This window comes from Lonchura striata, chromosome 3 (assembly GCF_050655825.1).
Source record: "Lonchura striata isolate lonStrDom1 chromosome 3, ASM5065582v1, whole genome shotgun sequence".
In the NCBI taxonomy this organism is placed as follows: Eukaryota; Metazoa; Chordata; class Aves; order Passeriformes; family Estrildidae; genus Lonchura; species Lonchura striata.
Window position 1 is genome coordinate 80,792,098 of NC_140705.1, and position 25,794 is coordinate 80,817,891.

Below are 25,794 nucleotides of genomic sequence, written 5' to 3' on the forward strand. Positions count from 1 at the left end.
TTTTCCCTGAAAATTACCAAAGTTTTGCAATTTATTCAAGGTTCAGCTTCTAGTCTTGTTGCCAGACATTTGCATGCACAGACAAGATAGTGCTGCAGCAGTGGTACAGATATAGTCATAGGATATGGAGCAGTCATGCTCCTTTTTAGCGCAACCTGGCTCTTACTGCTCAAGTCTACACCTGAAGTATTTTTTCTCTCCAAAGCCATGATAAACAACAGTAGATTTACCTCCACTTCTGAAATGAGCCTTTCTGTCTATGCTTTTTTTATAACTTAACTCCTCTCCTTTGTCCTTTCCCTTATTAAGTCCCAGACCTTGCTCTTTCTACCTCTTCATTACCTCAGCTGGAAACTTCAGTTGTTCCATGAGCTGTCAGACTCTAATGATGTATCTTCCCAATGTCTTCAAATGCAGCTAATACTGACTGTACCCTTGATCCAGGATAGTTTCTGTTTTCACCTTTACTTCCCACCAACATGTAAGAGAAAGTGCTTCTGCAGGGCTTGTCCAAAAAATTCTCCAGATCTCACTCTTCAGCTTAATTTTCCTATCATAAACATGATCTATATTAGTTTCTATTTTTTCTTCTGTGTAGCCCATGAATCCACCTCTTCCACCTTATCTGTATTGCTAATGTAGGGCTGCTTATCCACTCTTCTTTTGCAACCTGCATTCTCTCCTATTCCTGAAATAGAAGAGATTTCTACTCTCTTCTCCTGTCCCAGGGAAAACTGCTCATTGCATATAGCTTAACCAAACCAGAATCATAGTGTTTTGTTAACGACATCATTAACTGATAGTCATGACCAATATCAATAACAAAACAAATAAACCATAATCTTACATACCATGAAATGCTCATAAATACCCACAAGTTTCTAAATCACCTTCTACAAGTAATCCCAAGAAGGACTCTTGGCCCCTACACACAACTAAGCACACATTCATGCGCACACATCTACAGTGGAGTGTGGATCACAAGCTCTCCTCTCCTGGGAGTCCAGATACTTGCAGACATCTCCAGAGGGAGATGTGGATGCTGTCACATCATGAGGAACCATGCTGCACCCTATAATCCACAATACACCATCTGCACCTGGTAAAAAAGCATCCCAGAACAGTGCACATGCACGCCCTGAGTTGCTGCACCCCACACCACCAGGCCCTCAGCTGGATGCAGGCTATTGAAAGCTCTATTTAAACTGTCACAACAGCATGGATCTTATTTTGACTATTTTTTATTCAGCACTGATAATGCATGAATTATTACAACAGACTGATGCTTAGGCTCAGGTCATGGATGCCTCCTCTGCAGCCTACAGAAGTCACCTTGTCTGAATTTTCCTCAATTCAGTTTTTCATTTTGTACCATTCTTCCTGTAAAATGTGACAGCTGCAGGAACATGGCAACAGCCAATTTGGATAGCAGCAAAAAGAGAAACAGGCTTCAATGTAAAACCCCAAAACTCTGTGTAAAGACCCAAATCTGTCAAATCTGAAACTTGTTAGAAGTATATAATGCCTCCCACCATTTTTGTGAACTGTTCCAAAATGTGAATGCTCACTGATTCGTTTCAAACTGTTTTAGACATTCCAAGGTTGTTTGGAGCTGTTTTTCTCAGAATAACAATAGAGTATTTTGGAATGAAGCCTGATACATTTTTCACATGCTGAGAAATTAATAAATTAATTTAACGAGAGCTTGCTTTGTTTTTGGCAAACCTTGTTGTGTTTGCATTCTCTATCCCTTTCTTAGTCTTCTTAGACTGGGTGTATTTCTTGTTTCAAACAACCAGTGAAATAAAGTATTTTGAACTCTGTGTGATGGAAGTGTGTGGAGTTGCGTTATGTATATGTTTTATTATCCCTGTATTATGTATTGGTTTATTCCTTTGTACCCCCGTGTGCAACTTGGTTTATCCCCAGTTTTCCCGCCTTGTCCTCCCTTCCCGCCTTCCCAGTATCTATCCATCACCCTGGAAGAGGCATTTTACCCCCCCCGGGTGCCTTGTCTATCACTCGGTGCCCCTTCCCATCCATCCAGAAGCTTCTACTCAGGGCACCGGGTGATTGGGTGAGGACCTGGGGCTCCCCCCATACCCTTCCCCCATTGGACCCCACCATATCCCCCCATCCCGGAGCCACCCCCTATCCCTATCCCCATTGGTCGTTGGATACCCCTCCCTTACAGTTTATAAGCCAGTGCAAGCACCTTGTGCTTGTTCTTGTTGGCTGGCACCGTTCTAGGATATTTAGCCCCGTTGGGCTACAATAAACTCGGACTTAGCCCCCAGCAGGATCCGCTCTTCATTTACCACCGCGAGGCTTGCTAGCGCTGCCCGGAACCCACAAAGGCACTCTCCAAACCCCAGCTGGGAGCGGCGGAGGGTGCCTCCATCGCCCGCCCTCGCCCCACAAGAGCTAGCCGGGGCTGAGATAAAGGGAACCGGGGCGGGAGCGCGGCAGCTGGCGCCCAACGAGCGGCCCCGTTTTCGCGGCGTTGGACCCTCGTTTGAGGATTTTAGGGTCGCGCAGACCTGAAGAATCGTCCTCCTGGCCGTCAGCTACCCCGGCGAGAGCAGACCCACGTTTTAGTGGGTGGCACTCTTGGGGACAGGATCGGCAGCTCTGGAAAGCACCTCCAGAGTCGATTCTCTCGCGGAGAAGCCCTGCGATTGGTTTTTCTTTTCCACCCTTCCCTCTCGGACCCCTGTGGTTTGTGAGTATAGGGGCCCCTGGGGCTTTCCCGGTCCTTTTTTTGGTTGGTTCCTTTCCCCTAGGGTTTAGGGGAAGGATCCCTTTTTGGTGGGTTTCTTTTTCCCCGGGGTTCGGGGAAAAAATTCCTGTTTTTGGTGCTTCCCTTTCCGGGCGAGAAGCTAAAGGACCGCGACAAAGCCGGAAGTGTGGTCTTTTGTTTTTCGTTCGTGTTTTCCCAATCGTAGGCGCTGCAGCACGATTTAACATCTAACAGCCATGGGTGCAAGGCTGTCCGTGCCGCAAAAGAGCATTTATTCCCAAGTTGTGGGTATCCTTTTAGTGGGGGGAATTAAGGTTAAAAAATCTGAAGTAAAACGATTCGTTCAGTGGTTGTCGCAAACTTTCCCTGACATTTCGCCAGCTAAATTATACCAAGCTCCTTTTTGGGAACAGGTAGCGGAGAAGATCCTGCGACAGTCAGATCTCTCTCTCTCCATATTCACCCATTTGGCTCTCCAAATTCGCGATATAATTAAATATCGCTACGAAAGTCTGCCACTGCCAGCCGCAAACAAACCGATCCCCAGTTCGGCGGGTAGTTCATATAACCCTACTCCGCTTCCCTGTCCCTCAGCCCGGTCGCTGCAGTACGATGCGGCAGCCACCGCTGCGGCAGAGCGCGGGGCGGCTGCTGTCGCTGCTCCCGAGGCTGCGGCTGCGGCAGGGCACGGGGCGGCTGCTGTCGCTGCTCCCGCGGCTGCGGCTGCGGCGGGCGCTGCGGAAAAACTGCGGCAAAACTCTCCCTCTCTCCCGAAGTCGGGTATTATCAGACAGGCATCCCGGCATTGCCCGCAGGCAGATTCTGGCCCCTCTGAGAATACCCTAGACACCCCGCAGAGCGGTGCAGGCACTGTCTCTGCTTCTACCCGTTCCCCTTCTTCCCCGCGCTGTACAGCCCCGTCCCGTAGAGACTCCGTTCGTTTTCAGTTATCCCAGACCCCCGAAGATCCCTCATCCCCCATCCTCCATCCCCAAACCCCACGAAATGGCTCCCCTTCTTCCCCCTTCCCCAGGACACAAGATGGAGGTGACCGCGTGGGTTTTCCCGCCACTCGTGCTCCTTCTTCCCATGATCCCTGTCCTCCCCCCTCCCATAATCCCTTCCGGCAGACCAACCCCTTCTGCTCCCCAGATTTCTCCGCCCACCTCCCTCCTCCACCCCCCGTCAACTCCCCCTTCCTTGAATTATTCAACACCCCACCCCTCAGCTCCACCCCCGGGGAGGTGAGTCCCCACCATACCACTCCCCCTGCTCCAGACCACGCCTCGTCCCCTGGTTCCCACGACCCCACTTCCAGTTCCCACGCTTTCGGTTCCGGGGGGGGGAGCGTGGGAACCCCGATCCACCCCAATCCCTGCCTGCCTTCTCGGCCGCACCTGTCACCTGTACCCCGCGGCGGGGGGGTAGGCCCCTTGCACAGTGGTCCCCCATCCCCCAGCAGACCATCAAAGAGCTCTGCAAGGCCAAGAAGGGGTTCGGGATGGAAAGCGAATACTTCCGAGGCTTATTAAAAGCAACCCTCTACTCCAAAGAATATGTCCCAGCAGACATGCGAACTCTCTTCTCCTGTTTAATTACCCACGGAGAATTCCTCATCTGGGAGTCCGAGTGGAAGCGGGAGATCAGAGAGGTGTTACCTGACCTCTGGGCCAATGCAGATAGCTCTAGGGATGAGGATGGGGCTGTAATATCGCTAGACCACTTGTGCGGGGAGGGGGATTGGAAAATGGGGACCAAGCAGGCGGAAAAAATCCCCAGAGAGGCGCTGCAAGTCAGCACTAAGGCAGCAGAAAAGGCGTTTTTTAAGTTAAGACCCAGCGGTACGGTTATTAACTTCTTGTCCCTAAAGCAGGAATCCCTAGAACCTTTTGTCGCGTTCGTGGATCGCTTGCATCACGCGATGGAGGCTCAGGTCCCGGACGAGAGGCTGCGAGAGGGGATGCTTGCCACAGTTGCGAGGCAGAACGCTAACGACGCGTGCCGGCAAGCAATCCTCAGTCTGCCCCTGGACCCTGAGCCTACCCTTCAAAGCATGCTACAAGTCTGTGCGAGGAAGGTGACAGTTCCTGCTAAAGACATTCCAGAGACTCCTAAACCACCCACAAAGAGAGTAGCCTTCGTTGAAGCCGTGACACCGCCAGCCACCCCTTCTCCAGATCGCCGCCCTACAGGAGCACCCCCGAGGGGACAACAGCACCATCAGGCCTGCAATCTATGTAGGCAGAAGGGACATTGGGCTTCCCAATGCCCGCTGAGGGACGAGTTTTTTAGGTTTAAACAACAGCGACAAGAAAAGAGTGCCCCCAACTCGGGGGGAAAACAAAAAAACTAAGTCATCAGCGCAGTCCCTCCCTGCGCGAGGACATAAATATGGTGGGTTCTATAACATCAGAGGAGGGGAGGGACGACTACCATCAATGCCCACCTGAGGACGTTTCACTGGACTTGACACACCGGACTATGGCTGACGAACCAACCTATATGAGGGAGGATGTGGATTTCATTCCCGCTGCTTGGCTGGGTCGAGGCCCGAACCAGCCCAAGCCGATACTTAACATCGTATCTGGTTTCTCCCCATATAGGTTGGCCCTGACTGAGGCTCTGCACCTAAGGGACAGCGACTGGCACTCCATCACTGTCGACACAGAGGACCCGGAAACCTGGAGGAACCTCCACAGTAAGTACATCGTTCTTGGGGACACAAAATTCACGCCTCTCGAAGTCACTATTGCACCATCCCTGACATCCAGGAACACCGAGCGATTAGTGGTGTGGCTGCACTGCCCCCATCCTCCAGTCTTCCTTCCCAAGGGCCAAATCATCGCCCAAGCCATTCCAGCATCTGGGCCTCCGGCACACCCTGAGGATCTATGGAAAAAATCAGCAAAAAAGAGCTACCAGGTGTGCCAGGCCCAGGTCATAGGGAAGGAAAGACCAAAGCTCTCCTGCTATATGCGGAAGGATGGGGAGTACAAACACCTAAGCGGTCTCCTGGATACAGGAGCAGACGTAACAGTCATTCCCGAACGGGATTGGCCGTCACGCTGGGAATTGCAAAACGTGGCAGGGAAAATTCAAGGTGTAGGGGGTTCTCAATTGGCAAAGCAATCAAAAAACATCGTAAAATTTGAAGGGCCGAACGGACAATCGGCCTATTTACGCCCGTTCGTATTAGATTACACAGAACCCTTATGGGGGAGAGACCTGATGGCCCAGTGGGGGGTCACAATTGACATCCCGACCCCCCAGGTTTTTCGGGCAACAGTCACTGAGGAGCGTCCTACCCGAAAACTTAATTGGCTCACAGATACACCAGTGTGGGTAGAGCAGTGGCCGCTCAATAAACAGAAATTAAAAGCGCTTCGGGAGCTCGTGAAGGAGCAACTTGCCAAAGGGAATATCCAGGAAACAACATCCCCCTGGAATTCCCCCGTCTTTGTCCTGAAAAAACCTGGCAAAGACGAGTGGCGCCTCCTTCATGACCTTCGCGCCATCAACAATGTAATAGAAGACATGGGTCCTCTCCAGCCAGGGATGCCGTCCCCCACGATGTTACCAGAAAATTGGGAATTAGCTGTCATTGACATCAAAAATTGTTTTTTCCAAATTCCCCTACACCCTGATGACGCACCACGGTTCGCCTTCTCGGTTCCTTCCATCAACCGAGAAGCCCCAATGGAGAGATACCACTGGAAAGTTCTTCCCCAAGGCATGAAAGTCAGCCCAAGCATTTGCCAGTGGTACGTCTCTTCATTGCTGTCCCCTGTGCGTGCAGCCACCGAGGGCGTGATCATCCAGCACTATATGGATGATATTCTTATTTGTGCCCCCAACAGCGATCTACTTACACACGCGCTTGAACTGACAACCAGTGCATTGGTTGCTGTAGGGTTCGAGCTGCGAGAAGATAAGATTCAAAAAATGCCACCTTGGAAGTACCTGGGTTTAGAAATAAACAAGCGGACCATTGTTCCGCAGAAATTGGCCATAAAAAATTCAATTCGGACTCTAGCCGACGTACAGCAGCTGTGTGAGTCTTTAAACTGGGTGAGACCCTGGTTAGGTATTAACAACGAAGACCTAGCCCCTCTTTTCAATTTATTGAAAGGGGGGGAAGAGCCTAGTTCTCCCAGGGAACTCACTCCAGAGGCCAAAGCTGCTTTGCAGAAGGTTCAGGAGGCAATGTCTGCCAGGCAGGCCCACAGGTACGATCCGGGCCTGCCCTTCAGATTCATCATATTGGGCAGACTGCCACACCTCCACGGTGTCATCTTCCAATGGGCAGACACCCTAGGAAAGGGCAAGGATCAGGACAAAAGGGACCCACTCTCCATCATAGAGTGGGTATTCCTGAGTCATTCACGATCCAAAAGGTTGACACGGCCACAAGAGCTGGTGGCAGAGCTAATCCGCAAAGCGAGAACGCGGATTCGGGAGCTGGCGGGGTGTGACTTTGATCACATCCACATTCCTTTGAAATTAGAATCGGGCCAATTCACAAAGGCAATGTTAGAACACCTGCTGCAAGAGAATGAATCATTGCAGTTTGCACTGGACAGCTACACCGGAAAAATTTCTGTTTTGAGACCGGCCCACAAAATTTTCAATTCCGAAATCCAATTCACTCTGTCAACAAAACAAATTCAGAGCAAAAAACCCTTAAAGGCTCTAACAGTTTTTACGGACGCGTCCGGAGGGTCCCACAAGTCAGTAGTAACTTGGAAAGATCCTCAAACTCAGCAGTGGGAGGCAGATGTTGTTGAAGTAGAAGGATCCCCTCAAGTAGCTGAGTTGGCCGCAGTCGTTAGAGCTTTTGAGCGGTTCTCTGAACCTTTTAATTTGGTAACTGATTCGGCCTATGTAGCAGGTGTAGTGTCTAGAGCACAGGATGCAATCCTGCAAGGTGTCTCCAACGATGCCCTTAACAGGTTGCTCTCTAAGCTGATAAGGCTAGTCTCCCACCGAAAGCAACCGTTTTATGTGATGCATATCAGGTCACACACCGACCTGCCGGGGTTCTTGGCCGAGGGCAATCGCCGTGCCGATTCCCTCGCTGCCGCCCCCGCACAGCTGGCGCCGCTCCCGGACAAGTTCCAGCAAGCAAAGATCAGCCACCAGCTTTACCATCAAAATGCGCCTGGTCTGGTCCGGCAGTTCCATCTAACCCGGGACCAGGCCAAGGCCATTGTGGCCACATGCCCGTCCTGTAAGTCGCTCCCACTACCATCAGTGAGCGCAGGGGCTAATCCTAGGGGTCTGAGGTCCTGTGAGGTGTGGCAGATGGACGTTACTCATATCCCCTCCTTCGGGAGGATGAAGTACGTCCATGTCTCCGTGGACACCTTCTCTGGAGCAGTTTTCGCCTCTGCCCACACAGGGGAGAAGGCCAAAGAAGTAGAGAAACACCTGATACAAGCCTTCTCCATGCTAGGCGTCCCAAAACAGATAAAAACAGACAATGCCCCCGGGTACACATCCAAGGAATTCGCAGGCTTCCTGCAGCAATGGGGAATAGAACATAAAACTGGCATCGCCTATTCCCCGACAGGTCAAGCCGTGGTAGAGAAGACTCATCAAAGCATCAAAAGGATGCTTAAACAACAACAGTCGTCAGCTAAAAATGAGTCCCCCCAGGTTCAGTTAGCGCGGGCCCTTTTTACCATCAATTTCTTAAACTGTTCCTTCGAGTGCCTCAACCCCCCCATCGCGAGGCACTTTAATTCCTACGAGCAGAGCAAGGTCAGGGAAAAGCCGCCAGTTCTCATTAAAAACCCTGAGACCTGGCGGCAGGAAGGACCCTATGACTTGGTCACCTGGGGACGGGGGTACGCTTGCGTATCCACGCCCTCAGGCCTGAGATGGGTCCCTTCCAAATTCGTCAGACCATATGTCCCTAAGACCCAGAAGAGAAAACCGGACAGTCCTCAAGTTGGGTACGCCGCCCTCCGACGGCGGAAAAGGTCCCCCTCACCTGGTCCCCCCTCTTCCCTCCCTGGCTCCGAAAATTCTCTGTTCCCCTTTGAGTTAGACCTCCCCTACCTCGACTATTAATTTCAGTTGCTTTCTAAAGAAACAGGACTTTTGCTGCTGCTGGGACTCATTGTGTTTCTTACAAGCTTTAACATAGTGATGAACTGAAACCCTTGAACAAAGAAGGGTTTCAAAAAGAAGAATTTCCAGAAAAAGGAAACATCTAGTTTCAAAATGAGCCCAGTAACTGTGAAGACCCCGTTTAAAGACTTACTTTATCCTCTTCACCTTTCTTTCTTTTTAAACAAAAAAAGGAGGAGATGTGGAGTTGCGTTATGTATATGTTTTATTATCCCTGTATTATGTATTGGTTTATTCCTTTGTACCCCCGTGTGCAACTTGGTTTATCCCCAGTTTTCCCGCCTTGTCCTCCCTTCCCGCCTTCCCAGTATCTATCCATCACCCTGGAAGAGGCATTTTACCCCCCCCGGGTGCCTTGTCTATCACTCGGTGCCCCTTCCCATCCATCCAGAAGCTTCTACTCAGGGCACCGGGTGATTGGGTGAGGACCTGGGGCTCCCCCCATACCCTTCCCCCATTGGACCCCACCATATCCCCCCATCCCGGAGCCACCCCCTATCCCTATCCCCATTGGTCGTTGGATACCCCTCCCTTACAGTTTATAAGCCAGTGCAAGCACCTTGTGCTTGTTCTTGTTGGCTGGCACCGTTCTAGGATATTTAGCCCCGTTGGGCTACAATAAACTCGGACTTAGCCCCCAGCAGGATCCGCTCTTCATTTACCACCGCGAGGCTTGCTAGCGCTGCCCGGAACCCACAAAGGCACTCTCCAAACCCCAGCTGGGAGCGGCGGAGGGTGCCTCCATCGCCCGCCCTCGCCCCACAAGAGCTAGCCGGGGCTGAGATAAAGGGAACCGGGGCGGGAGCGCGGCAGAAGTGGTTACCTTTTATCAGTGCCCCTCAACCAATCCCCAATTTTATCTTAGTTCCAGCCTCTTCTCTGACCTGAGATATTCTGCATCGTCACACACCACTACCTTTCATAAAAATCAAAAGCTTTTACTTCCAAAACAAAAAAAAAGCATCTATATTTTCCCTTTCCTTCTCTGACATTTTCTGTCTGAGAAAAAAAATCACCTTAAATCTTAATTAAGACAAAATTTTATAAATAAATAGGCCTTTCAGAAACCAAAACTTGCTTAGCAATCAGCAATTGATTCCCAGCTCTAATAAGAGAAGATGTTTTAAACCACTAATACTGTTACCAGAAGATTATTTGTGAATCTATTAAAAAAGACCTAAAATTAGGTTGATACAGAAAATACAGAAGTAATTAGCTATATAATATACACAGGGACTTAGTTGCAGCATCTCCTATGTGAAATATTTGCATTACATTTCTGTACCTTGCTGATTCACAATTTAATTTCAAGCTCCAGAAGAAAGCTTATCTTCTGTCCTGTATCTTATTTCCTCTGTGATATCCTAAATTGCACTTGAAGCCTTGCTTCAGAATTTTCTCAAAGAAAGTTACTTCATTTGTTTTGGCACTTTCTCTTTGTAATTTTTCCAGTTGTCTTCTTGCTTTTATTAATATTTTTTAAAACATGACTCAAAAGGATTCCATCATGCACTGCAGATGACAAATAGAGATCATATCCTATCAGATGAACATCTCTGCTGTTAGAGAGAAAGTATCAATGATCCTGATTTCTTTGAAAATTTGGCTGCATCAGACCTAAAAAAATCAAAATTCATTATCTCTCCCCACGACAAATGCATGTGAAAGATGGTTCTGTTGAATTAACTATGTTTCTTTCTCTGGCCTATTGTGTGGTATCTTTTCCTGCATATTTACTTAGAGCTCAGTAGTTCAGATTTAACTCTGTGCCAGTGCTCCTTTGTTGTATTGCATGGCATCACTACATAGAAAGGACAAGATTTTTTTTCCTGCTCTTATTCTCATGATCACAATTTTAACTTCCTTTATATTGAAATTACCAGTTCTCCAGATGCCTTTGAGCCTTTCTTCAGTCAGGGTACCCCACTGTAGTAGGGCAGAAAGGCCAGTCTCTGCCTCAGCAAGAGTTCACAGACCTGCAGTCTTCGTGCACACACAGAAGACCTCTGCACTGCCAGCTTCTGGCTGCTGAAAAGGGATATCCTGGGAACCCTCAACTTTCTGAGAAGCAGCATTGTTTACCTGAACATGATCGCTAGGAGTCAAAGAAAGGGTGTAAAATAACAAGCTGCAAAGCTGATCAGAATGTGTGAACCTAAGATTCAAGAGAAGTCCTTTCTTCAGAGTTTTAGTCTTTCTTTTCTCACAGTACAGTTCCTAGGACTTCGTTTCCCTCCTTAGTTTCAGCCCATACAAGAGACATGCAAACATTGCATTTCTCAGCAGCAGACCCTGGCTCATTCTTCTATTGACTCCTATCAATGCCCACCACTACCTCTTACATATTCACAGGAAATCCTCTGTTTTCCGCTATTTATGCTCCCTGTTGTCCCACTGAGCCATGACAATTACACTTAGACCAAGAAAGGCTTCTAAGATAATCTCCCAGACATGATGTCTGATCTAGTATCTGATCTCCTAGTCTCATTGAATGGGAAGATTTTACTCACCATCTATTCAGTGACATGTTCACTGTTCCAACTGGTACAAACATTTGAAAGGCAGAAAATCCAGCAAAGACCTTTCAAAATTCTTCTCATAAAACAACCTCCTTTCACTAGATAGATTGAGAAGAGATGCTTTACACAGCCAATATTATGTTTGTGGACTCTGTTTATAGTCTTAATGGAAAGAAAAACAGATGAGAACTTAATTAATAGAGAGTTGAAAAGCACCACAGAGTAGTACAAAATGTTAAGAACTAAACAATTCAGCTTCTGTAATAGCAAACACATCTGTCCCATTAAAGTTCTTAGAAAGAATTAACACAATGATAGATAAGAGCAAACTGATGGATACAATTAATTTGTTCTTTGCAAAGACTTTTGTAAACCAAATCTCCTACAAGTGTCTCTTAAGAATATTTGGAAATCATTTTTTAGTGCATATACAGCAAAGATTTAATTCAAATTTTCCCCACTTTCTGTGGTTTGGGTTACAGTGTGGAGCTGCTTCAGAATGCACAAGAAGGTTTTCTTCTAGACAGATCTAAATCAGAATGCATAAACCAAACTTGTGACGCTTCAAATGTTACTGTGTACTTACACTCCAGACTGTATCAGCAGAAATCTAGCTGAGTACAAACTCCCAAAATGCATGAGGTACATACATGAGGGACTCCCAAATGCTTTGGTCTACAGACTTGCACACACACCCAGAGATGTTCTGCTGGCTAATGCCAACCTAGTCTGGGACTCACATTCATCCTGTGAAAGTTGCTCTATCAGTTTGTCTATCCCAAGCTAGGATGTCCCTTTGAGGCAGTAAAAAATCAGCCTCATGTGAGTTATCATCTGTCTTTTGGGTGATAAAACTAAATCCCTCAAAGCAACTTACTATACAGGGAGAACTGACTTGTCTCAGGGAATGTATGGAAGCTGGTTGTGGGCAAAGACTAAGGTGGTCAGCACACTCGTGGAGTGAAAGGACTTAAAAGTCAGCTAATGGGCACTGGGGCAGATGGTGGGGCTGGACGAATTTGGAGAGGCCCTGGGGTCTGAGGGTAAAACAGAGATGGAGCAGTGGTCCTTTTCTGAGGTGTCTGTAAAACAGAAATTTAGTAATGCTTGTCTTTTGGCAAACTGTCACCCCTTTCTCAGCCATGGAACAGAGGAGGAGGAGGAAAAGGAGGAGGGGAAGGAGGCAGGAATTTGCTGTTTATGCAGAAATCTCTCCTCTTACAAGCAGTCCTTATGCCCTTTGGCATAGGCAAAGCTGTTGGCTCTGCTACTGCTGGCTACTTACTAACTCTGCCTGAGCAGCAAGTTGGCCTTGTCTGTCTTTGAATGAGATGCCCAAAAGAACAAGGGTCTTCTCTGGTGCACCAGCTTACAAACTGCCTTGCCAGCCTTCCTGAATGAGACAGGCTCCAACGGTGCCTGCTGTGACTCCCCTCTGCTTGCAGCCATATCCTCAACAGCCTATAGTTCTCACATTTTGATGAGGCTAAATTGCAAGCATCAGAGGTGACAAGTGTCCTGAGATAGTTCCCTGCAATCAGATCATATCTAGCAGCTAGTCTAAATGAGAGACGCTGAGAAAAATGTATGCAAGGTCACCAAGCACACCAAGTGCCCCTGATACCAAGAAGTTCCGGAAGTTCTCTAATTGTTATCCTTGCTTTTCTTATACTTAAAATAAATTTCTCTTCAGTCATTCTCAGAAAAAAAAAAAAAGTGTTCTCAAGATTGTAGTCTTACCTTGAACATTTCCTTGGTATTTTGCTGCTCTTTGGGTGTCACCTGGCAATGCACCCTGGCCAGCAATCTAAAAAGAGAATTCCAGGTAGTGTTTACACTGGCACTTTACAGCAGCTCTCTCTTTCCCCTCTGATACAGCTTCTCTGTGTGCAGCATCAAATTACCATGTTGTTTTATACTGTCATATTGCATTGCAGCCATATTAACTACCTACATTTAGGCCTATTTCAATATTCCCACAGAAGTCAATATTAATAATAGTAATCATCAAACTTTTCAGTATTTATTCTCTATAAAAGATTTCACTAATTGCCTACATGTGTTTTGGATCTCAGCCTTGTGACTGTGATTATTCATAGAAAATATTTTACATAAATTGAGTATACTGTCTCGCTGCTTAGAGAGAGACAGCAGTTGAAACAGGTCTGTGAAAAACAAGATAATTAATTTGTTTTGATGAGACTAACCAATAAGCTTGGCTGAATGTCCTACATCAGAATCTTTGGCACATCTCCTCCACTTCGAGGTACTGCGATATCAGTTATTTTTTGTTTACTGAAAATCTTTATAAACCAAGGTTTATTTCCTGCAGTAGTTATTTCAGTAGGGTTGCTTCTGTGAAAACAAAGGTGGAACCTGTACCTAGTGTGCTGTGTTAGGTTCCCACATGCTCTTTCTATTTCTTGCTTCTTCTTTATTTTTAATGTCTCCTCTTCCTGCCTTTTCACTGAAGAAGCATAGCCAATTGCAAGGTAGCTTGCTTGCATTTGAAAAAGCAAACCTGGCTGGTCTCCAAGATTTCTCGTTTTCACTTACCTGGAACATTGCTTTAAACAGGAACCACATGTATTTACTGGTAGGCAACCCAATAATTTCATTCTGCACAGGGCAGAGAGATTTCCTGATTTGTTTTTAATTGCCAATATCCACAGACTGCATTTTCAGCATGAGTTATTTTTATTTGAGATGAAAGAAAATGGGAACAATAACAAAGTTTTCATGAGAAAATACTTTTGTGCAGCATATCATATTGACTCTGCCTTGCAAAATGTGAGTTTCAAGAAGTCATGATGCCCAGAAAAGGAAAATAATCTGCCTAAGGTCCCAGATCAAGAAAGGATTCAAGCACAGCTCTAAATTCAATGGGACTTAAATAGAGGTTTTCTTTAAACAAGTAACTCAAAGTCTTATAAATCAGGATGATTTTTATATATACATACATATATAGTATATATATTTCTTAATTACTGTTCATTGTAATGGATTCAGTAATATCAGAGCCACATGTAACACATACACAACATGGTTCCCATTACATGTTTAAAGCTAAGTTTTATTCTGTATATGCCCTACAGCTAAAGGTAGCTTGTTAGGAAGGGAATTAGCATTTGTTCATTCTCAGCCCTTCATCTGTATTAAAAGACTCACATCCTACTGTAACATTTTCATTTGCAACCCGTTCAGGCCAATAAAAAGCATAATCATTTTCCTCACCAGTAACTGCATCAGCTTTAATTTCAGCATACCTTTTTCTTCCCTAAACTTTTTGTCTCATTACAGGTGGTCAATATATTTCTTCATTATGTCCCTTTTTCCAAGAACAGCACTGCCATGCTCCCTTCTTGACAACACCTTCATCCTAATTGTTTCATCCTTTATAAGTTAAGCACATCCTACTGATGGATGCAGGATGTCTAGGAGGCATACATTATAGATTCTATTTCCTCCACCATATTTATCCAGTTCCTGTGCAAAATACATGCTATCTGTAACAAATTATAAAGTCTAGAAAGCCTTTGATTAAAGTTGCCAGTATGGTGGACTTTGATACAGTTTGTCTTTGCAGATAAAATTCTGCTTAATTTTCACCAAAGCTTTTTCAAATATATGTACAAAAGCCTTGTTTATCCATGTGATCCTGGGAGATAAGCAAAAGTTTTAACATGCTTTAGTGAATGTGTCTGAAATTGTTTCAAAACAGTTGTGGACTGTTATCAAACAATTTCTTCAAATAATCTAGAAACACTCAAGAAACTCCATGAGTTTTTGATATTCTGGCCAGTCAACACAAAGCTATGAGCACCAGCTGTAGCTACCTATATGACTGATTCTTAATTAATCTCTGTGAAACCTAGATAATTTCTATCTCATTTATGTGTCCTGTGACAAATCCCCTTCATTTTCTGTCACTTTACCATGCAGAGCAGTTATTAAAGTTACAAATTGCATTCTTAGGAAGCAGGGTATTTTCTGAGGCTGCTCTTTCAAATGCCTACTTATCCAAAGTAATTCTGCATCTAACCCATGACCCTTTTTCAGTGCCCCCTCCTCTATGCTTTAGGAGTACCTAAACTCTTCCAGTTCTAGACATAAGAACTCTATCATATTTATTAAAAGAAATACTACACTACTAGCAGGTGGGGCATGTTAACACTGAATAGAACCTATTAGCTATTGTCATCCTTTTCAATGACCTTTTTCCTTGCTCATGACAAATCAGAGATTATGTTTAAATTAAGGCAAACAAGAAAAATAAAACTTCCATAGAAGTACTAAAAGATTGTTCCACAGCTTAACATATGGGTCAAATATTCTCACTGCTCAAATCCCCAGCAGAGAAAGAAGTAATCTTATACAATTAAGAAAAAGGTAACAAATTAATATCAGCCAAAATTACACTACAAGTAGCACTAGTAATTTTCCAGTTTTGCATAGCTCTTTAGAACATAATTAATCTGTCAGTTTTCCTGAATGAGAGGCATAGTTAAGATGTTCTTAATCACCTATTTTAGTTAATGAAGGAAAATTATTTTAAGACCAAATCAACTGGAGATTGTATCTAAAAAAAAAAAAAACAAACAAAAATTATGAAACTGAGTGATTGGTCAAAAACATACATTCAGGCTTTAAACCATTTTAGAAACATGTTAATAGAGAATTATTATTTAAATAGAACAATACCTAAAACTCCCCACCCTCTTCTTACCTTCTCCTCAGGCTAGCCACCATTAGAGTAGTTGGCTGATTTTCTAAATACATCCTCCTTAGGAGGAATCTTAAGGCAGATGGTCTGAAGGAGTGGAGCACGAATGGCTCTCCAAATAATTTCAAGGGAGGATCTCCATAAACACAGAGCAGCACAGAGCAGCAGAAGTCATTGACTTCTGTACCAAAGACTGACAAATGCAGACTCTGTGGGGAGAGAAGGTGGCTGCTGCAGGGACTGACTAGGGAACTCTCAAGGACCCATGAAAGTAACGACAAAAAGCATGGGGAGACAGAGGAAATACTTAGTTCAGGCAGGAAGCTGAGGTGGTCCTTTGAATCTGTTTCAGACTTAAGGTTGAAAGAGTTCTGTGCAGCCTTTGCAGGCCTGATGAGAGTGTTGTGCTTTCTTCCTCTTCTGTGACAAGGACAAGTTACATCTCCTCCTCTTTGCTGTGTATAAAGAAAGTGTTGAGGAATGGTGTAAAAATATCAGAGCAGTTATTTTGATTCTTGTGTTCATGATAGTTGACATCTGTCAGGGCCCTGAATGCTCTCATGCATTCTGCATCCTGTCTCCTGCTCCATCTCCAGGATCTGGCTGCCTGTACCTACGGACAGCTACATTTTGGTGTAGTGTTTTCTCTTTGGTCAGACTATTGGGAAAGAGCTGAGAAAGACCTCCATGGGGCCTCCATTCCTTACCTTGTGAGATGCCTTCAGGCTTAAGCCTTTGCTTCTAGCTGTTGCTTTAGAGATGTCTGTTGTATGAATATTTATGCCTAGACCCCATAATTCTCTTCTCAAAACTGAAGACAACTAAAATACCCTATAGCTCCTTCTACTTGATTTTAAGACAAACCTCAAAGTGAAGTAGCTAGATGAAGAACAATGCTCAGACTGAGGGCTCATCTTCACATGATTGGAGAATTTCTTGACCTCTAGCTAGTGGTTAACCCAAATCCCTCCAAATGAAACTCAAAGCATTTCTGTCAGTAGAGAAAGGTGTGACAAAAATAAGGCCAGACACCATACGTCTTGGAGTCATGAGGGAGAAAAGAGACCATAAAAACAAGAACTTCTCAGGTCTCAGGTCTTCTTTCTGGATTTGTTTTATTCAAATTATCCAAAACATAAGTCAATATACATTTTTGTTCACTGGCAGGGTATTAGATCTGTGGTAGACAAAAACATAGAGATAATACCTGTTTGTGTAATAGCCCACTCAGAGCTGAGTGGCTACCTCTCAACATGCAAACTCACCTCACCCCCATTTCCCACCTCTTTGATCCCTGAAAATATTTACTTTACACTGAAAGCCAAAACCTCCTTCTACCCAACTAACTAACAGCTGCACAAACTTCTGAAAAACAGCTCTGAATTCTTTTCTAACAAAAAAAAAAAAAAAAAAAAAAAAAAAAAAAAGCCCAATTTGATCTGTTTGGTAAGAATTATTCTGTATAAACTTGTCTCTGTTTATGGATCTGTTCCCTTCTGGAAGCATAGGCTGCATCTCCTTGTTTGGTTGTAAAGAGCTTCTGTGTGATTAATCATTTCCATTATGAGATGTATCAAAAATTGGTTTAACATTTTGGATCAGCAGCTACAAGTAAGGTCTGACTGGGAGCTTCTCAATACTATACTTTGTCCTGTGTTGTATATGCTTTGAAGTACTACAGAGAAAAAGAACAGAAAAAGGAAAAAAGCAATCACTTCAGTATGTACAATGGCACATTTAAGTTAGCAAACTGGTTCCAAATAACTAAGAATAAAATGACAGTGTTCAGTGCATTCTGAGCATAAATGCCCATTCCACTGAAGTCACTTAGGCCCAGGTACCTGAAAACAAGCCTCAATTAGCCAAAAAAAAAAAAGGAAATCCCTGAAATGGCTGAGAGACTGACTAAAAGTCTTTATATTTTGCAGCAGACAAAAAGAAAAAGAAAACCAAGCTGTATCAGGAAACATGGGGAACTGGCACAAGGGATGGTTATTTTTGATGGTTACAACAGAATTCTCACTACCAATTTACACTTTGAATTTAATAACATAAATATAAAGCATTCATTCATTTCATCTCTCATGCACACCATGTGGCTGTGCTGTCAATTTTGTCTATAAAAGCGATTAGACTGGGACGCCTCCACAAGCAGCAGTGATCTCTCACTCACAAAAACCAGCATGCAGCTTACTATCAATAGTCAAGCAAACCATGTTTTACCCTTATTTATCACAGCATGGTTCAGCCAGGAATTGGAGGTTTCAACAAAAATGAATAATTTTACCAGTAAGCAATACAAACTTGAGATGCCCTTCACTGGTCCCAAAATATCTTGTTTTCCTGGATCACATCCATAGCCTGTATGTCAATGGTAGCTGTAGTCTAGCTGAAGTGACTCAGATTCAAAGCATGAAGTGGGGGGTTTAACACAGGAATTTATACTGAACCTACGATTACTTCATTTTCACATCAACTCGCCGCATTCTGGGTGTAGCTCCGAACGCGTTCGCTGCACCGCGCTCCCTAACGCACCCCGGGGGAACCAATTTTAAACCAGGGCATTACCCCGCGTTTCGGGACGCTTTGCTAGGAGGAGCCTAGTAAAACCCAGCGGGGCTGGTGGAAAAACCCCGAAGCTGCTGGCAGGCGGGGCTCGGCTTCCCACCCAGCTAAACAAACGGGCAATAAGGGGCGCGGAACTGGGAGCGGGGCCGCGGCTCTCCCAAGATCAGCTATTCAGGGACAGCCGCAGGAACAGGCGGCGGCGGCGGCGCTGCCCGCCCCGCCCGCTTCGCCACCTGGCGGCACCGGCTGGGCCCGAACCCCGGCCCCAACCCGAACCCCGGCCCCAGTCCCAACCCGGACCCGAACGGGCAGCCGCGGCGCCCATGAGGACGAGCTCCCATTTTGCGCCTGCCTCAGCCTGAGGGTTGAGGCCGCGAAGGCCTCTCTGCCCTCAGGGTCCCCTCAGCGCGGCGTCTTTCTGCCGGTCGCATGTCTACTTTCTTGTGAAGAAATGGTGAGTTTAGATGAATTTTCACAGGCACAGTAGCTGGCTTCAAAGATGGACAGTCCAGTTAAATACCTTGATGCTGCGTCCTCTTTATCGCAGTACTAAATGTTGTGGATTTGCGACCCCCCCCTACAGCCCATGCACACTGTGCCGTACTCCCGTGTCCTTGTTCCCGAACTTCCTGCTAGTCCAACGTCCCACGTGCTTCCCTGGCCCCTGACTTCAAATTTCGGGGTTTACCATATTATACCAATTGTTTGTCTGTGTGGTAGGGGAAGCCCCTCCATGATACTGAGTAAACATATGCCCAAACTCAAATGTGAGTAATTCACCATAACAAGAAAAACTTCAAATTTCCGAGTGAACAGGATAAAGCAGAGTGTTTAAATATACTTGTTTCAAAGAACTCTGCTTAATCTTCTGAATAAATTGTTTCAGAGAACAACAGCAGTAACAATCTATTCATTTTAGTATTAAAATAGCAAGAATGTATTTTAAACTAACTATTTTTTTCTGTCCCAGGAAACGGCCTGCCTACCTCCTTTTCTAAATACTATTTTTGTTCTCCTGGTGGCCTGGATTCAGGATGGAGTTAATATTTTTCTCCATGACGCAGAAGGCAGAACATGCTGAAACTTTATGAACCCAGAAGGATATTCTCTATGATAAACAAAAACAAACTAAAATAAATTCTTTAAAGAACTCTGCAACTCATATGGCTTTTACCATCTGGCACACAGTCCTGGCACACTAAATCCTTGCAAGTGGTATCTCCTCTACAGACCCTAATATATAAAACCCATATGCCAGTGGCTTGCAGAGGCCACCCCCTCAAGTTGCAGTCATCATATTGTAGCGGTGTGAGATCTTCTATGAAGCCAAAGCTTTTATGGTATTTCAGAAGGTAAAAAAAAAATCCATCGCCTCCAAACTGTAACAGTATGGACACTGACAGTGAGGCAACTTTCAGTCATGATGCCTTCCTTTAGAAATGTCACCAATCACACTCAACACAGAGAGCGGCGAGTTAAGCAAAGGCAAAACCAGAGAGGGGGATTGAATGTTGAGTGCTCTAAAGATAATTCCAGGGTTATCTCTGGAAAAAAATTAAAACAACTCACATTGAGACATTTAGTAATACAAGATACCGAGGTTACATTTGATGAATACCAACCCTAATGACAAATATACTCTGTGTAGATCTGAGCTCCATGACTTTTGGCAAGGATATTTGCCAGCAGCTCAAAAGTCCTGGCACAGAATATCCACATGCCCATAAATTTCAGCAGGCACAAATACATCTGTTAAATCATTCCTTCATGCTTCCCTTCAATATATAAAGTCCTAAGTGTTGAGCACTTCATCACCAAGCTGTCATAGGCCATCCCTGACCTCCCAGCACAAAAGGACTGGAGGCCTGAGGGAGCTCAGAGTAGTTTCCCTGGAGCAATATGTCTTCATCCACAGCAACTGAAAGGACACTGAAAGGCAGAAGGTCCTTAAAAAGTTATATTACTCTGAATGAGGGCTATCCTCATGGAGTACTACTAGATTTTGATGCCAGAAGGCATAATCAGGTCTAACCCTGTGAATCATACACATGTGGTAATGGATACAGCTCATCTCCTGTCTATACTCAGGATCTTTTCGATCTGCTAAAATGAGCCTAATGAAAATAAGGAATGTCTATATATTACCGAGTCCTTGTTTGCTTTCTGTGAAGAGCTGTCACCATTTCTTACCTGAACTGGGCAAACCCTAGAACTGTAGTAGGCTAAATACAAATTATTTAATCATTTACTTTATACGTTGAGACATTTTTCTCAAATGTTGAAGTCACACAGCAGCTCTTTCTGATGGCATTACTGATGAAGGAACATCCCGTTAGATTGCTGCTGCTGCTTCTGGATTATCCTAGGAGGTGGATGTTGAACAAGGGCAAAACATCAGCCTACTGTCCGTACAGTAGATAGGGATACACAGAGAGGGATACACACCTTAAGGAACATATTTAGGGTGAGGTATAATAAGAAAATGAATCTGATCTGGAAAAACAGTGTTTCTTCTCTATTCATACATACACTTAAAATCTGCTATTACTTTTTTGTTCTTAGATAATTAGATAGCTTGATATTTCCTTTGTGTAAATATAAAATGTTATTAGAATTCCTATCATAGTAATACCAGCAGCAACTTCCATAGCCCTTTTCTTTGAGTAAGGGCTGTAATAAGAGAAGTGAAAAAAAGCCACTTCTTTGTGTGCCATCCAGTGACTTTTATCCCAAAGTGCATTCCCCATCGTTTGCCATTTTTCAAGTACAAAAGCTCTACCAGTGTTTTTGTATTATAATATTTTAATTGAAAGAAATGAGATATTTTCAAGTAGATGTAGCAATTTTTAATTTGATAGAACACTAACATTTGTCTGGTCACAAATATAATACTAGAGCAATAACAAAAGACTGAGAGTTTGGTTATGGTATGTTATTTTTATATGCTCAAATTAATAATTGTTAATCTATTATAATAATTGATTTTTTTTTTTTTACTGCAGCAGCCACCTCTGTCATAGCTGAGATTTCTCTGTAGTAAGTACCATAGGAAAAAGCAGGAAAAAATAACCCATTCCCCAAAGCCTTTAAATTTAAGGGTACACACAGCAAGTCCCTTGTAGTGCAGGGGTTAAAACAAGGAAATTCAAGAAACAGTAAAGCCAGTTCAATCAATATGATGGATTGACAGCCTTTGACAGAATCTGGCTGCTCTCAAGAGAGTTGCAGAAAAAGTCGCCCAGGAGACTATTAAGGAAATGTTCAGAGGCAGATGACATGCTAACTTTGCACAGGTTCACCGGGACAACCCATGGCCTTCTCACTATGTGAAAAGCAATCTCAAAAAGGCATATCCAAAATGTTAACAGGTGGATGATAGATGATAGAATCATAATGTGACTGGAAGCAGAGGCAAGATTTTAAACCTGATCTAAAGAGATGAGTGGGAGAAATTATATGAGAGGAAGCCTGAGTGGGAAGAGCGGGACACTGCTCTGTACAGTTGAAAAACAGGGAGGCCACATGTTGATGCACAGGAACAGATGAATCTGTCAAAGAAAAGAAAGAGAAAAGTAGCCTTTGCAGCAGAATTGTCAATGCATTTCCTTCCTTTTGTCAACCTTAGAGGGGAAAAAAGAAGTAGTAAATATTAGTAAATGTTAAAAACAATAATAGTTTTGAGATATAGCTGGCGTCTCACAGGGTAGAAAGAAATGGCGTATTCAGAGATGCTATGATGGAAATATTTGTGGGTTTAAGCACAGCACTACAGCACAGTTGTGGAGAAGCCTGAGTGATATCAGAGGCATGTGTGATGTTGAAGAAAGTGGGACTATTTATTGTCTAGGAAAGACATTATGGGTAAGGATGGAGAATTACCTTTGAGCCTTAATATGAGAAGGTTTTAAGATGTTTTGTTGGGAGCATGGTAAGTAGAATCTCTTTTGCTATTAAGCACTGAACTGTATAAATAGGAATATATATGTATCAATATAAATTTTGACAGTAATATCTACCACGGATATAAAGAGCAGCACAATGGTACAGTGAGTGATTGAAAACAGTTGACCATTTCAGACTATAGTTGAGGAAGTAAGAGAAGGTAAATATGATTCTGGAACCTATGTTCAACAGATGTAGCAGAAACTATAGTGAGGAATGTTCTCTATGTCCCCTGTTATTGAATAAGCAAGAAAAGTGAATAAAAGCCTGAGTCAGAGTTGGCTGAGAAATTTAATATCATCAGCATTTTTTTGTAGAAGTGAGGAAACCAAAGCCTGTTCATATCATACTTTTTAAACATCTTGTTAAAGATCAGTTTCACGAGGAATTTAAGCTGACCTAAAACCAGCCTGAGATGCATGGTTCAGCTTTCACCATATTTCTCCTGCTTCTTTTCTATTACGTTATCAATTTAAGGTTAACCCTGGAAGAAAATAATGAGTTTTAAGCAGCATTACTGCATTGCCCTGATCTCCCTGAGACTGAGCAAGTCACTATAGCTGCTGCAAGGGAGTGGGCAGAGATGATCAGTTCTGGGTGGGATGGAGAGGGAAAAGGCAGGACTTCTCTTTTCCAGGGCAACAGCATTAGATTAGCTTTAAAGCAGTGATATCAAAGTTGAAGCTGATATCAAATTTAGATGCTCTGAATGATGATTAGGAGTACCTAGGCTTTGTACATTTCTCTCCTCTCTTCAACAGCTTTACAGTAAAGGAAAACAAATATGCTATATAAAAGATCAATAAAAAAAGGCATATTCCATAAATGACAATTTTTCATGGAAATTCTATTTTCTATCAATTTTCTTCCACATCTTTCTTACACATTTTTCACTAATTTCAGTCCTTACATTCCACAGAAATGCATACTTATAATTACTACATAAGTCTGATTGTTGGGGATTCAAAGGCTGTAGCAAATTTTCACTTTTGACTAATTTATCTATCTTTACTGTATTTGCAGATTTAGCAAAATACAGTATCTTAGTCTGAACAATTGAATTTGCTTTCTGCTTTTCAAGTATCATAAAATATTTAAGAAGTTATTAATATCTTCTGTATTCTGGCTTTTGTTTCATCATGGGTGTTTTTACCCATAAATAGCTTTGAGTTTGTGCCTAGTACAGTGATCAGGCAAAAAACAAGTGAGGAAAAAGAACAAAAAAAAAAAGCATGTCAGGATATTGTTGAAAAAATCAGCAATTATTCAATCACCCATGTAAAAAAATCCTAAATAAATAAAGGCCCAGCACAGATTTTCTGGGAATATTTAGCAATTAAATTTGGGTCATACATGTTTGAACTGAACCTAAAAACTGCATGCTTGAGCTTGTAGAAGTAGACTTTAAACCATTCATTATTTTAGTAATACCTGCTTTCATGCTCATCCTATCAAGTAACATGGATAATATGTGACTTACCATGATTACTCAATTAAGCATACCAGGTCATAGTTTAAATGTCTAATAATTATACTTGAGCAAATGATAATTGAATTTTAAAATGCATTGAATGCATTCTCATTGTGGATAATTTGAGGAGGGAGGGCACTCTTATTTGTTTTGGATAACTCTCAAGAAAAAATTGCATTTGCCATTTGAATTAAATGTTTATGTCTATCAAAATGACACAGAGCTGATTTCAGTTATATCCATAGATGCCAGTGGAGAACAGCATTTTTCTTTTAAACATATTTTATCAGCTTTGATTTGCTGTCTAATCTTAATTCTTTTCCCTCTCCTTTTTCCCTCTCATTTACTGCTACATTTCTATTTTTAACTATTGGGATCTGAGTTATGCTGCCCAGAGTTTGCACTTTGATTTTATATCAATATGTTATTTTTTATATCTTTCATATCAATATGTCTTAACCCTATGGAGGTTTTGTGAGAACCATAAAAATCATTAAAATTTATCTAAATTTAATAATAGGAAACCAAGTGAGGAAAAAAGAAAAGTAAACAAAGGCTTCTATTGTAGTAATTGCCATGAAAAGTTTGCAACATATCCATTCTTAATGAAACAATATGCTGAACAATATCTTTCCTATTTTAAAAATCCATGCAATATATTAAAAAAAAGACATTCAGAAATCAAAAAGATTATGTAACTCTAAAGTATGCAATTATGAACGCAGATAAAATAAAAAGTGCTGAAACAATTCAAACTTACAACAAAATTTATTAAAACAATTTATATATTCAGATGGTACAAGCAACTTTGTTGTGAATTCTGAGCAGAATAAGAACTAATAAAGAGCAAAACCAAAAAGCCAGTATTGTTCTTGTCATGTGCTAAAGCCAGGCATACATGCATCTGTGGCTTTGTGTTTGCTGTTGTGATTCTTTTAGTGGTTCTGGTGTTAAAAGAGACACTGTTAGACATCAGATTGTAACTTTTACCCTGTTCTATCTGGGAATTCAGCATATTTCAGAATATCCTGTATCCCATTTTCAGAGGCCCATATTAATCCTTAAAGGCCTCCAGTTCAGGAAATTTATTTTTAAGCATGTGTTTAATCACTTTCCTGAATCAAAACCTAGAAAATAAATTTTTTTGTGCAAATTTTTAATAGATTTTGCTTGCAAAGCATTTTTATCATATTAGTAGAATAAATCCACCTTGATGCCCTTATCTTTTTTAATAATCGACAATCTCATTTGGCATTTTCACAGTCCTACATTAAGCATGAAGATTTCCTGTTGGAGGTGTAAAATAGCCCTTCTGAAAGACATGGGAAGGGAAACAACCTAACACTATGTTTGCTGAAGCTATGCTGATTCTGCTTTGACATTCACCAAAGACAACGAGATACAGTTACCTACTTATTTCTTATCACTTTTGTTATTCCTGAGGTGGAAGCACTTTTTCCTCCTATAAATCTTCATGTGCATATTTACATGAAATCAATAGCAAAAAAACCCCAAAATCCAAACCTAAAAGCTTTTTATTTTTAAAGGACATTCATTTTTATGTACTGCTCATGATGCAATTCTTGGGACTTTCCTGTGCAGGGCCAGCAGCTGGACTTTGATGATCTTTGTGTGTCCCTTCCAACTCAGAATATTCTATGATTCTGTATTACTTGACCCACTCTATTAGACTAAGACG

General features: G+C 43.1%; 2 long non-coding RNA genes across 3 annotated transcripts in view; one reads left to right on the plus strand and one right to left on the minus strand.

Moving 5' to 3' along the window:
* The window catches only part of LOC110469413 (uncharacterized), a 99,154-nt gene extending 80,488 nt beyond the window's left edge, over nt 1-18,666 (minus strand). For both annotated transcript variants that reach the window (XR_014954394.1, XR_014954395.1), the window contains exon 1: nt 13,132-18,666. This is a non-coding gene — a long non-coding RNA (uncharacterized LOC110469413). The remainder of the gene's footprint in view (nt 1-13,131) is intronic.
* Nucleotides 18,667-18,789: 123 nt separating this feature from the next.
* On the plus strand, nt 18,790-19,840 carry LOC116183468 (uncharacterized). Its single transcript, XR_004148103.2, has 2 exons — nt 18,790-19,136; nt 19,653-19,840. It is a non-coding gene; the product is annotated as an uncharacterized LOC116183468 (long non-coding RNA).
* Nucleotides 19,841-25,794: the final 5,954 nt, after the last annotated feature.